The 14,533-nt window shown below is 37.9% G+C and overlaps 1 protein-coding gene and 1 long non-coding RNA gene across 3 annotated transcripts in view; one reads left to right on the forward strand and one right to left on the reverse strand.

The window, feature by feature from the left end:
- The window catches only part of LOC110341078, a 235,200-nt gene that overhangs the window by 167,508 nt on the left and 53,159 nt on the right, over positions 1-14,533 (forward strand). For both annotated transcript variants that reach the window (XR_002382971.1, XR_002382972.1), the window contains one exon: positions 3,488-3,587. This is a non-coding gene — a long non-coding RNA (uncharacterized LOC110341078). The remainder of the gene's footprint in view (positions 1-3,487; positions 3,588-14,533) is intronic.
- The window catches only part of Mdfic2 (MyoD family inhibitor domain containing 2), a 107,631-nt gene that overhangs the window by 63,776 nt on the left and 29,322 nt on the right, over positions 1-14,533 (reverse strand). The window lies entirely within an intron of this gene.

Here is a 14,533-nt window from a genome sequence, read left to right on the forward strand (position 1 = left end):
CATCCATATGAATGTGCCTATGTTATATAGGAAGTCTGAATGGGATCAAGCTGGTTCATCTCCTGCCATTCATCGTGTCACAGGCAACCTCCCTGGGTGCTTTTGATTGCATCTCTCACGTTTCATTCTTTATACTCTGGTTGACAATTACTGGTGTACATTTCATTTTTCACATTCTCTCTTTCTCTCCCTCCTTCCCTCCCTTCCCTCCTTCTCTTCCTTGCTCCTTCCCTCCCTCCCTCCCTTTTCCCTCTCTTTGCTTTCTGACTCCCTCTGCTTCTCCTCCTTCATCCTTCCTTCCCTAGTCTTCCTTCCATCTCTCTTTCTTCCCCTCCCTTTATCTCCTTCCATCCCTCCCTCTCCTCTTCCTCTGTTTTGTAATGATCTCATCATCACCCCATGACTTCCATTATCTCTATTCAGATACTCTGGAACACATAGAAGACTATATGAATACATGTTGAAGTCTAGGTGCTGGAATTACACAAACAAATGCTTAGCCCTTAGGGGTATTAGAAAACATCTGAGTTCTCAAAGGTTTGCATTCCCTCCTCTGTACCACAGGGAAATGATGCTGCTTCCAGCACCAGTGAAGGTTAATGAGATGTTACATGAAGGTTGGGGTGAAACTCAGTGGTAAAGCACTTATCGTAGATGTAGAAGACCTTGGCTTCAATTCCCAGCACTGCAAGAATTAGCTAATAAAAAGAGATGTGGCAGGAAATATCCTTAAGATACTTTCTGGTACACAGAGGAGTTTAATGTCTAATTTAGGTAAATAAAAATGGTCTTGAATAACAGACTACCCTCTTCATATAGTTACTCTCTCTGGACTCAGCATATGTAGTGCCATGACCTTTCCTTCTACTTTTGTTTTCAGACTAATATGGTAGTAACATACTTCCTGGATGTCTCCAGTTCCAATGTACTATTCTTTCCTTTGTTCCGTTTTTCAGCAATTTCTGCTTTCAACAGAGCATCAACTACAGATGAGAGAATAAAAGGTATATGAAGAAAAGATGGGACTGTATACTTGGCCTGGGACTGTATAATATTAGCATGGAAAAAACTACTCTGAGATTCCTAGGAACAGAGGAGAGAGGGAAATGGAAAACTGTGAAGACTCAGAATCTAAAGAAGAAGCTTCAGTAAAAAACATAGCAGTCATTGCGTTCAGTGAACACCAGCTGAAAGATGCAGTTAGATGCTTAGCTGTCTGTGTTCTTTCCATAGGCACAGAAAAAGACCAGTTCTATAACAGTGTCTGTCATGTGGAGTGGCTTTGGATTATTTCATGTGAGCCATTTTTACTGCTCGAATACTGTGAGACCCACATTATAGCTGAATTAGAGTACCAACCTAACATGAACAAGAATCAGACTCAATTCACAGCACTGAAGAAATAAATAGCTAAACATATATAAACAGAATCTGAAAGTTATGGGCATATGAAATCACTTACAGTGCATTTGCAGACATCACAGCTCAGTTAGAAATAACTACTCAGTACCATTCATGACATCACTTTCCTGTAGTACCACCACTGGGAAAGGTGAGGCAGGAGGATCAAGAGTCTGAAGTCTTTTGAGATTATTAACAAAACTCAGTATGAACAACAGTCATAGTAGACTACCACTGGGTTTGTGCATGCATTCAGTTTCTTCCTTGGAGGTTGGGGGTTCCTCGATCTATGAGTTTAGAGTTTTCATTAGATTTGAAAAAAACTTAAAAAATTATTCATTCACAAAAATTTTTCAGATAAAATTGTTTTGTTCTGCTTTCTCCAGCACCTATTTCTACAACTCCATTTACACTTACATTAATCTTACACATTCATTGAGGTTCTCCCCTACTTTTGTTTGTTCGCATGATTTGTTTCACATCCTTTAATTCACTAGAATTTTACTATCAGTGTCTAACTTGCTGTTTTTGCAAAGAAAATTTCATTTTAAGTGTTGTGTTTTATAGCCATTTTCTACCCATTTTTGTATTCCATATTGTGATCATGTTTTCCATCATATGTTTAGTAGACAGAAGAGATAATAATTATATTTATCATTTTGACATGACTGAAAATTCTATTGTATGTATCCTATATGGTTCTGCTGTTTACACTAATATATTCTTTAACTATAGTTCATCTTTTGCTGTTCAGTTGGTATTTAGTAACTTTTTTGTTGTATACTTGGTATTGTGAATTTTTTGTGTTTTTGTTTTTTGAGACAGGGTTTCTCTGTAACTTTGGGAAATCTGCTTGACTCCAGAGTGCAGGGATCAAAGGCATGTATGACCACTGCCTGACTTTGTTTTTGTTTGTTTGGTTTGTGTTTGTGTTTGTGTGGGGGGGTATTGTGATTTTTTATGTCATTGAATGCTAGAGATTATGTCTTCTGTGTATCTTGTTTTTAATTCTTCTAAGGACTTATTCTAAGTGACAATGAATTGTGGTCAGAATTATTATGTTTTATTCTATGACTTTTAAAAAGCAGATATGTAATGTCTGTTCCAGGGCTAATGTAGCCCTTATTTTAAAGGCTTACCCTTCTAGGGTCATTTCTGAATGCATTTACATTCACACTGCTACTCCAACATTGCTGGAGGGAGTTCATAGAAGTGTCAGTCATGAACAATCTCTGGGAAACATTTGGCCTAAAGCTCTATGACAATTTTTCTTTTCCTGCAAGTCTGGGCCTCCTGGATTCTTGGGGCTTCTGCCTACCTATGAGGACAGTGTTCAGCAAAGTACTCAAAGAACTCCATCATTCTCTCTGAATATTTTTCTACGTGGTTCTCACTCCAGTTTTCTGTGGCATAAATTCTATTCTCTGTGACCTTCGAAACCTTCATCTCTATCTTTTCAATTTAGTGAGATCCCCTCATTTTGGGTTCTCATTGCTATGCTACAACCCAGAACTTACCCTCAGCCAAATGGCCTGGGCGCTAGAATGATACTCCTTGTTTCTTATCATTCTGTTTCTTATCATCCAACATCATTTAAGCTGATTGTTTAATATATTGTATCCAGTTTGGGAGTTGTTAAATGGTAGCAAGATGTTGCAGTCTCTCTTACTCATGACTGGAAAAATTAAGTTCACCCATGAATTCTTGTTCTTTTTTTCAATTTTGTAAAAGATTTTGTGACTACTATTATCATTTTGTATCTTATATTTTTGCAAAGAGTGCTGGTTGTAAATAATTAATATGTAAATAATTCAAGTGTAGTATAAAAGTTGCATTTCCCTCCTTGTTTTAGAATTATATATTGCCTAAGAAATAATGGTAGTGACCATCACTTAAACATCTCTTAATCATCTTGATCACTGATTCACCTCGTTGGTGTCAGCTATCTACTTGTGGACCTTATTTTGATAGATTTCCATAGTGGAAGACTTCAACTTAACATATGAAAGTGTGCATTTGCTTAATATTGTGAAAGTAATCATTGGATGGATATCTAAATACAGATTATCAATTTTCTAATTTCCAGAGCGGGTGACAAAACAATGTACCCTAACCCATATAGCCAGTACACTCACTCCATGTAGGAGCCATACTGAAATTGTCTGCTCAGCCTGGACTGGATGATGGTGAGTGAAGTAAATCAAGTAGCTTTTTTCATGGGGTTGTAAAGCAACTTGTTGAATGTAGTTCATGAATGAGCTTCCCAGTTCTCTTAGGACTTAGGATTGGACTTTTGAGAGTAGAGATGCTTAGAACTGGGTACTGGGGGAGAGGTGACAGCTTCTCGTTATCTATTCTTAGGTTCATGGCAAGTGACTACCTTAGTAATTTGCTGTTGCTGTGACAGAATACTTGACACTGTGTAATTTCTAAAAGAAAGGGCTCTATTTTGGCTGATGGTTCTGGTAATCCAAGAGTATTTTATAAGCACTTGCTTGGATATTGATGAGGGCCTTGCAGTGGAAAACGGAAGACAAAATAGGAATGAACCCTGTGATACAAAAAAGAAAATACACTTCTGACAGAGAGCCTTTTTCTGTTGATTTAAGCTCTATTTTGCAATCCATTAGCACCCCGTACAGCCTGAATTGATATACTGAGGAGGTAAGACACAAAAAGAGCTTCTGTGGGAACAAATAATGCAACTTAGTTAAGGTTCCTGTTGCTGCAATGAAACACCATGACCAAAAAGGAAGTTGGGGAGGAAAGGGTTGATTTGGCTTACACTTCCATGCTGTGGATTGTGCTCATTGTTAAATAAAAGCTGATTGGCCAATAGTTGGGCAGTAAAAACATTTTAGTTATTTATTTTATATATTTGCAAAGTATATTATTATTATTTATATCTAATTTCAAATTTATAACTTCTTCAGTTGAGCTACATTTGACTAAACTATGGTTGTTATTTAAGGTGAGCATTTTATGGTAAATGGAATTGCTTTCCGCTCCTATGTAGCTTTTAATTTAAAAATATGCCTTTTTATTTTTCGAAAAATGAATTTGCTTATATGCAAATTAGTGGATGGTAAAAATTATTACGCTAGAAGGAGAAGATTGGTTCAATGTTCCATGCTCACCAGAGGCAAGGCTTGGCACTAGGATGAGAAAACACTGGATTGCTTGGGGAATCCTTCTGGTTGGATATATGAGCATGAATCCTCCATGCTCACCTCTCATAGATTCCCATACTCACTCCCAAGAATGAATGCTATGGCAGGGCATGATGGTGCACTAAGGAGGCTGAGACAAGGAGGCCATAACAAGGTCCACACCAACCTGGGCTCTGTGGCAAGTTCCAGCCAGAACAAAGACATGTAGGATTCTGGCTTGACCTTCCACCCACAAAATGTGTGACCAGTTCCACTTTCATTCTGAGCAAGGATAAGTCAATGAATTTAGTGGGATCTCTTTTCTTGGTCATCAAGTCATTAGCCTTAAGAAAAAAGTGCTGCCAACTATGTGAAAGCGAAGAGGCTGAGAATGCCAAACCTCCCCTCTAATACATTTTCTCTGATAATTTACACAATGCCCCACCACACACACACTATTTTTTGAGGTTTACTAAGAAGTTTTATTTTTTACTGTCAATAATTTGCATATATACGATGAGGATAGAAAATACCCAGTTTACTTTCAAAGTAAGAATTCAATTTTTTTTTATTTCTGAGAACTAGCCTAATATCCTAAGATCAAGGAAAATGATAAGCAGACTGATTAATAAACTTGATATATTATTTCTACCTCTCAAACTTAAACTAGGTATAGGAAAAATGAGCCTAGGCAAAATATACAGAGAGATATAAGCTATTGAATAATTTTTATTCAGGTATTAGAAATAGATTGAATTTCTTTCTTTTTTCCAATGGAGGAGGCTTCTTTCCTACCAGATGGAAAATCAGGGACAGAAGAGAGGAATGGGGGCTCTTGTTGTCTATGGTGAAGCTACTTATAAATTAGCATAGTCTAGGCATAAAGGTTCCACAAGCCAGATTTTACAGGAGCGTGGAAAGATTATGCCCCCCCACCATGCAGCCTCTGCTGGCCCTGGGACTCACACTTATAATCCCAGCTCTCTAAGATTAAGAAACTGCCACGAGGTCAAGGACAGCCTCAGCTACAGACAGAAACCTGTCTCCATCAAATTAAATTAAATGTTTAAAAACTGAAGGTGTGACATTTCAGAGCAGTAGCACTGCACACAGTCTAAGTCAAGATTCCCTACCCTGTGACAGCTGTGTCTCTTGCATGAAATGGGACTGTGGTAACTGTCTAGCTGTGGCCCAGAGGCATCAAAAACCATTGGAAGAGTGAACTGGAGAGTTTAAGCCCAGGATCAAACTTCCTCCCCTTTCATACTCCTTGAACATCTCTGTCTTCCTCGTTCTGGTCCTCTTTTGCCTTGTTTTTAGATCATTGTAGGTTTGCAGTGAAAGTGAAAGGCACAGAGATGCCCCACATACCTCCACCATGCCCCATTACACCCTCCATTATCACTGCCAAGACTGCTAAACCCACAGGGATCCACACTTTACAGGAAGCTTTGTTCTTGGTGCTGCATTCCAAGTTTGGATGAAGGTAGAATGGCAATCACTTTCTGTTTCAAGCCACCTGTTTCAGTATCCCACTGGGGGTGCAGCTGATTACAGATGCTTGTCTTTAACCTTTACTGATTGTCCTGTTAGAAAAGTAGCCCAGTGAAGGAACAACTTTATGCATGGTTGTTTGCATCAGAGATATTCTTCTTTCATTAAAAAAATAATTAAGACTTTATTACCAAGTAGTATCAGGAAAATTATAACATTCAGGAGGAAATTTTTATTTCTGCTACATATCACTTATATGTACAGCTAGTGATTAATAATGAAGAAAATGTGATATAAATACTTGTTTTCAATCCAGAACTTACATTCATCTCCTTATATATTATGAAGGTTAAATAAAAAAAGAAATTGGGAAATATACTCTTTATGGTGTTAACCAATCTACCAAAGTTTTAAAAATGTGTTTAGATATAAAGAAAAGGAAGGTTAGAAAGTATAATTTATATGATTGAGTTATATTAAAATACACATGCTTTTAAAGCCCTATAGAATATGTATTTATCAGCAGTCATGAAAGATAATAATCATTTATCAACTAGGTCAAAATGAAATGGCAGAAAAATTTAAAAGCTCAAAATAACAGACCATGTTTTATTACAGTGATTAGAATAAAAATGAATAATGACAATTAAAAAATAAAGCCTCCTCAATGGAAGCATTAACTATTGTTTTTCAAGTTTCTGGTAAGACACAAGAAGGAGCTCAGGTGTGCTCAGTGGGAGAATGCTTGCTCCCCTAACAGGCATGAGTCCCTGGGTTTGATCTACCATTGCAAGAAAGAGCTCTAGATTCATGGACAAGAGCTGATGTGAGAACACCCTTCTGAACAGTTTGATAAGGAGGTGGACCCTCAGTGGAGAATACAGGCCATCAGGTCCAAAGAGGAGTTTCATTAAGAAAGAAAACTGCCATGAATATAGCAGTGGGTGATGGTGAGGTGACTGGAAGGGCCAATCTTTAAATCCTTCAAACAAAAGTGGTTTCTGACTTTTACGGGTTTCCAGTGGGGTGGCAGGAAGTCCCACACCATATGCTTTAGCCTACATTGCAAGAGACATGATGTGGAGGTAGACATTAGGGAAGACCAAAACTTGTCTTACACTTGTGGGATGGACAGAATGGGTCTGCTTGCCCTACATCCATCCCCAGCCCAGAGTGCTCTAACCAGTCCTACCTAGTAGGATGGCAGGGGCCCATCATTTCTTTGTTCTAAAAAACAGGCTAGGGTGTGTGTATTGGGGGCAGTTAGTAACCTGATTTCTCCTAAGGTGCTATGTCTGGTTAAGGAAGTTGTACCTTAAAGTGACAGGTCCTTAATCTAACAGGAGGGAGAAAGAAAAGAAAGACCTGGGAGAAATCAAACAAGATTATATAATAGTTAGAAAACAAAAATGATAGCAGTAATAAATATATAGACATAAGACTGGGATCCAAAGAAAACTGAAAAATTATTCCTCTTAAGTAAAATGCACTGAAAGGAGTATATAATAAAAGCAACAAAATTGCTTTAAAATTGTCCTAAGAAAATGATAGTTAAGTGAATTAGGTTAAAATAGAAATTAAAGGATCAGATATAAGTATAATGATAATAAATCTATGAGTTTATTTTTCCTTAGGGAAAAAGGAATGAAAAATATCAACAGAACTGAGAACCTAATAATGCAAATCACAGAATTAGTCAACTAAATGAGAAAATTTAGAGTGTTTTTCAATTTAAAATATTTATGTAAATGGAATAGAGTAGGTAGACCAGAACTGCAGTGAAGTCTCGATGACCAGTTTTTTCAGAGAGTGGGCTCTTCCAAACTCTGGCAAATTCAAGCCTGTCATTAAATATCTCATGACATTAAAAATAAACAAGAACAGTTTCCAAACAATTATGTCAAGAATACGTAACCTTGTTCCCTGAATTTCTCTAATAGTAAATTAGAGAAAATGGACAGAAAGAAAACACAGGCCAGTCCCAATGAACTGAACAATGTGTTTCGGGCTTGGTTTGTGTTGAATTCACTCGCTGAGCAGTGGCTATCTTACTACGTCCTAGTCAACATCATTAACTGAATCTTTCCTACACAAATGGTTATTCCATTCCTTCCTACCCTCTAGTTCCATGGGCATAAACGCTCTGGTAAAACTACCCTCCCACTGAAGAGCAGGAATGAGTATTTCCTGTGTCAGTGAGTTTACAAATTTGTTTTTAGACAAGATCAGAGAGAGTCAACAAAAGGGAAGAAAATGAGACAGCGAGCCATTAATATTCTGGAAAACTTCTCTGAAGAATTGTTCAGCTGCTGTGTGCTCTGTGATTAGCACTGTGGTGGCGAGAGTCCAGCACAAACAGTCCCCTCCATCGATCACTTGATCCTCAGGTATACACCTCACCGGCCCGCCTGCTTGTTGCCAAAGGAGTCCAGTCAGTGACTTGACTTAGACAGTCTATGCAGGGAAGATGATCGCAGTCCTGAGACGACTGCCACAACTAAGATCCACCCTGTGATCAGCGAGGCTGGAAAGACATGCCCAGGATTTCATGCAGATGGGAATGTTTGTCCCCAGAGGTTGAAAAACAAGTGCACTAAGCCTAGCTAGTTCATTAAAACTGACTTGACTCAAACCAATTCTCGGAAGATACTCTTAAGAAAATACATGTTTATATAGTACTTATCGCCTCTTCTTTTTCCTTAAAAATGAGATGCTAAGACCCTTAATCCAAAAGAAAGTCTTAAAGGCTCCAGGATGAGATCACAGAATTGCCTCTCTCCAGGAGTACTTTGGGATCATTGCCATCACCCGGGAGATGGTCCAGAAAAATCCTCCCTAAACCAGTAAAATCCAGATAATACAGTAATATCCCCTAATTGGGAAAAGGTCAATCCTGGTGAAAAGTCTGAGTTATGAGGCCATCTCAAAAAGGAGAAGTGTGGTTCTTATTTTTGGCTAATAATGGTGTTTTGATTGCTTCAGAGGAGAAAAAGCCAAGGCACAGATGTGCTTGGCCCATGTGTGCTGCCACTCCTCAGAGTCTATGCCAGCTGCAGGCATTACTAATCAATCGCCATTTTTAAAAGAGTAGCCTTCTTTAACTTCGTTAGTAGTTGAGTACACAGTGTTGTTTAGAATTTGCCTTTTGTGTTGAAACTTCATGGCCATTTAAAAACTGATGGTATAAGTCAGAGTGAAAACCACCTGTTAGGAATGTGTAAGCCTTTATGCACATGTAACTAAAAATACTTCTAACAAACTGTGGAACGTGTGTATGTGTGTGTGTGTGTGTGTGTGTGTGTGTGTGTGTGTGTGTGTGTGTATGATTTGTGAGTAGACAGGCAATGAGAGAGGGGGAGAGTGGAGAGTGGAAGGAGGAAGGGAGGCAGAGAGAGAGATACAGAGAGAGAGACAGAGTTTTTTAAACAATTGCAAGAGTTCAGCTAGGCAACTCTGAAAGTGATATTTCCTGCCTTGACTGCAGATAAATTACTACTCATAAAAATGAGACAAGATTGGAGTCATCATTCTTAACAAAATAAACTTAACTCCTATGAAATATGGAGTGAACATCTGACAGAGATGAGACCTGATATATAATTTTTAATGACATTGTTCATCAACTGCAGATCATAAGATACATTTGAAAAGTATTTCCTTCTAAATAACCAATGTAAAACCAACTGAACTTAGTAAAAGCCACCAAATTGATTACTTGTTAAGGAGTATTATTAATGTTATTAGTTATTGCAAATGGTATAACATTCAATTCTCCAAACATTGTAATATTCTTTCTGTAAACTCTACATTAGTTCTGTTGAGGTTTCCCCTACAATTTGGTTGTGCATGTTCTATGAAAAAGGATAATATGATATCATTTTAATGTGAGAAGGTGGGAAAACTAATGTCAGTCTTTGGGATGATGTCAGCCTGAAGCTGTGATCTACAACTGTCACGCAGTCCCTGTGAGACCACAAAAGCCTCATCAGTGTTCTCACTCACTTCATATTAATGTTAAAATGTTAACTTATCAAAGAGCTGCTATTAATAAACTTTTATCTGTTTTAAACTATGTCTCCAGATAAAACTTGATGTTTAAGAAATATGGGTCTTGAGACTACATCACCTCAGTTTAATCTCTGGCCTGGTTTCTGCTTGACTTTGGGACCTTCAACTAGTAACTGCTCCCAATCCCTCACTTATTCATGGGCAGTAAGACAAATATTTAATGCCATAGGGTTATCAAAAAGATGAAACAAACTGTGTTTTGCTAAGTACTTACAACTTAGCTCTATGGGGAGTTGAAAAGTAAATTAATTTGAAATGAGGACTTTTCCCTCCTTTTGCTAAAAGTGTCTAACACTTGTCTTTCCTGGTGAGTCATTCATTACATAATAGCTTCTTGACATCAAACTGTTCATTAGTTTACGAAAGTCTTGCTCAGTTGTATTTGACTGTGAACATCAATGAACATCCCAATAGCTCATGTAGTTGAACAATTGACTCTAGCTGGTGGAACTTTTCTGGAAGCTTGTGGAACTTCCTGGCCTCGCTGGGGGAAGTGAGTCACTGGGGTAGGTATTGAGAGATTTTGTAGTCTGGCCCTACCTTCTGCCAGCTCTGTAGTTCCTTCCTCACTGTGGTGCAGTGTGACCAGCCACCTTAGGAGCCTGCCACCATGCCTTCAATTCAGTTATGAACTAGATCCCCTCTTAAATTGTGACTAAAATAAACCCTTCCCCTTTTAGTGCTTTTTTGGCACAACAATAAAGAGAATGACTAATCAAATCAAAATGAAGTAGGTAAAATTATCCCTTTTTATTTGTTTACAATGGACTTTATTTAAGGAAAGAAAGATTTATTTTGGCTCATTGTATAAAGGTACATGCCACCATGCATGAAAGGCATGGTGGCAGGTGTATGCAGCATCTGTTCATGCATTGATTCCACTCAAAGGAACAGAGAAAGGGGAATTTCTGCTGCCCACTCACTCTCCTCCCTGTTCAATCCAGACTCCAGCCCATGGAATGGTTTCACCCACAATCATGGTGAGAGCTGTCACTTCAATTAACTCAGAGAAGAAACTCTTGCACAGACATACCCAGAGGATTGTCTCCTAGATGTTTCTAGATTCTTCCAGTTTGATAGTAACAATCGCCAGCCTTCCTTGGCCTGCCAGTGCTATTTTCATAAAAAAAACCTTGTTCTTTGACAATTTCATACATATATATAATGTGTTTTGATGATATTCACCCCTATAGCCCTTCCTTATACCTCTGCCCCTCCAATGGACCCCTTCTTTTCTCCCCAAATCTCCCTCCCACTTTCATATAATGTATTTTGTGGCCCACTGATTTAATTACCATTGCGCGCATAAACATGGGTATGAAGTTATTTGCTAGAGTGTGAGTAGCTTAATCAGTGTCTACACCACTAAAGAAAGTTACCCCCATACCCCAGCAACCATAAACTACCAATAGTTCTTCAAAGAAGAGTGGGACCTCATTAGTCCCTCCCTTCCTCCTTGAACCTTTTATAAATAAAGACTTTATATTTAATTTAATTCTGTGTTTTTGTTGGAAGAAAGCCAGACAGGGCTGCCAGATTCACTGGTTCTAAAGTAATAGGCACTTGTGGACTGCCTCATGGTTATTGGAGACTGAACCGTAGTCCTCTACAAGAGTAGTACAATCCCCTAATCACCAAAAAAATTGCTCCAGTCTCTACAGAGAACTTGAAACAAACATTTTAATGACCATTTTAAACTTAAAACAAAAGTATATATGCCCTATGTATAATTAAATAGTGATATAATAAAATGGTAAATGGAATGGATTTTCTTTGTTGGTTTTGATCCTCTCTATTTGAAACACTATTTTAATGTCTGGATTAATGTTTGATACATGATGAATGATCAGTGGATACTTGTTTAATAAACATTACTTGGTTTTAGTGTAATTTTTCACTTAATGTATTTGAAAACATTGAAGGTATTAAATATCATTTTTCTAATATTATGTATCATGTTTTCCCTACACACTTCCCAATCCTTAGACAGTCGCGTTAGTTATATTATCTTCCTATTATAAATAAACAGTGTGAAAAGTTCACACAGCAAATCATTTGTACACACCTATAATTATTTTCTTACTGTCATGCCTAGATATGCCTGGTCACTGAATTATATGGGATATTAAGGATTATAATTCATCTACTCTTTGTTGAGTCAATATTTACTAAATAATTTAATCTGTGTTCTGTGCTAGACATCTGTCTGAGGATGCCATGGGAAATAAAGTTGATAGAGTTCTGGCCCCATGAATCCTATGATAATCTAGTGCAGATGTTGGAAAGCTGTAGTCATGGGCCAAGTGCAGCTTACTGCATTGTTTTCCTAAATCAAATTTTGCCCGAGCACAGGCATACTTGTTACGTTAACTGTGTTCTCGTATTGTAAGGCAGAGCTGAAAAGTTGTGACAGAGGACAGACAGAGGACTTGCAAAGCTGAAAATATTTACTGTCTGGCCAATTCCAGAAAAACAATGGCCAACGTCTTGGTTTGATAGCTTATAATTTTGCCTAATTAAATTATAGTCCATATAACTGTCTTCAAGGAAAGACTCTCACATCAACAAGGCTTCAGTACATTTATTTTTCTGTTTCTCCAGAACCCTTTTTAAAACAAGTCGTTTTAGTATGCAATGTCTGAACAACCACATGGGAAACTAATAGAATCACATTTCCTTTCAATGAGTCATCCCCAATACTGGCTGAGCACTCACCAGCTTATTGGACTTTCCTTACTTGTTCCAGTGGACTGAGGAAGCTTAGAACCCACACAACAGCCAAAGCCTTAAGCTTCCTGGAAATAAAATTCCCCAAACTGCTGGAATTATTGAAATCGATAGTATATCATTTTACATATGAAATCCATCTTGTTTATTCTGAAACTCACCAATGTGACTTTAATGACTTTTGTAAACAGCAATATTTATTATTTGACTTCTTTTTCCCCCAGCCTCGGCTTCACATGGGTGTACTAATGATTATTTGTCAAAGTCCCACTGTTTGCTTACAAGGTATGAAGGCTTTTTAGACACCAATGATGGCTCTTGATTCACTTGATAATATTTAGAATAAGCCGTAAAAGCTGATCTTTGAACGAACAGACTGCTTTTATTGGCTTTTAGTGCTATTACTGCTGTCATAAGTGGAAAATTGGCCTAATGCAAGCAGCAGTGCTGTGTCACACCACAATGCTGCAGCCTGGCTTTATGGCTTGCTTCTCCTAATGAAAGGATGGCCAGGTACTGGGAGAGTCCACTAGCCCTTGAGTTGTGGGGGGTAATGTCCACTGAGGTCTGTGGTTTACCTAAGAAGTGGGGACTGATCCACTTAAGCAAGCATGGGATTTGTTGAGCATCACAGCCCTATGCACACTTAGTACAGAAAGGTTTACTGATTCCTACCAAGTGCTCAGAACAGGGGATGAAAGGCTCAGGCAGGTCTGAGTAGACCTCTCCATAGGTTTATTATTGTAAATCTACAGAGAAGAGTCTAGTATCCCCTTTAAATTCTAAATTAACTTTTTACTGAGGCATAATCACCCCTGGACTCTTGAGCATATAGCTTGAATGTTTTTTTAAACTTATATTTATTTATTCATTTATCTATCTATTTATTTATTTGTGTGTGGGGGGGTAAGAGCCCAGCTTTCAAGAATTGCTTCTCTACTTCTATCATAAGGTCCTGGATATTGAACTCAGATCCTCAGTCTTGGCAGTGGGTAACTTTAACAGATGAGCCATATGGTTGGTTCTAAGATGACCACCTTTTACATATGTGTGCCTCTACACAATTGTCACCTATCAACATCAAAACCTTTTCAGATTCCTAGAAGCCCCTCCATGCTTTCTCCAGTCATCATATCTGCCTCACGTGTATAGTGTTGCTAATATTGTTTTCCTCTTCTCCCCCTACAGTGTTATGTACTTTCATGCCTAGTTTCATTTGTTCAGGATCCACATTTTTGGTGTACCTGTAGCTCATTATTTGTATTGCTTTATGATATTCCACTCGGAAATACACTACAACTCATCCATTCTATATTTAAGACATATAATTGGTCCTCAATATGTATATGGTAAAACATGCTGGTTTGAATAGTCTTAACGTATCTGGTTTGGGAGATATATGTATGTGTTTCTCCTGGGGATAAACCTGGAGAACTGATAGATAATAAATTGCCAGAATTTTAGGTTTAGGTTGATGTTATCTGGGAATTTCCCAAGAGATTCCAATTTTAATATCTATGAACAGAGTGAGGGAATCACAATTGATGTTTAGTGTTACCAGAATCCAATACTTTGCATTGTACACTTATTCTGGAATACTTCAATGCCTCTATAAATGAGAACCACATGAAAACCATAGTTGGCTTTTGAATATTTTTCTATGTCTATTCCAACTTACAATATGAATCTATCAC

This window comes from Mesocricetus auratus, unplaced genomic scaffold (assembly GCF_017639785.1).
Source record: "Mesocricetus auratus isolate SY011 unplaced genomic scaffold, BCM_Maur_2.0 Super-Scaffold_100676, whole genome shotgun sequence".
NCBI classification, from domain to species: Eukaryota; Metazoa; Chordata; class Mammalia; order Rodentia; family Cricetidae; genus Mesocricetus; species Mesocricetus auratus.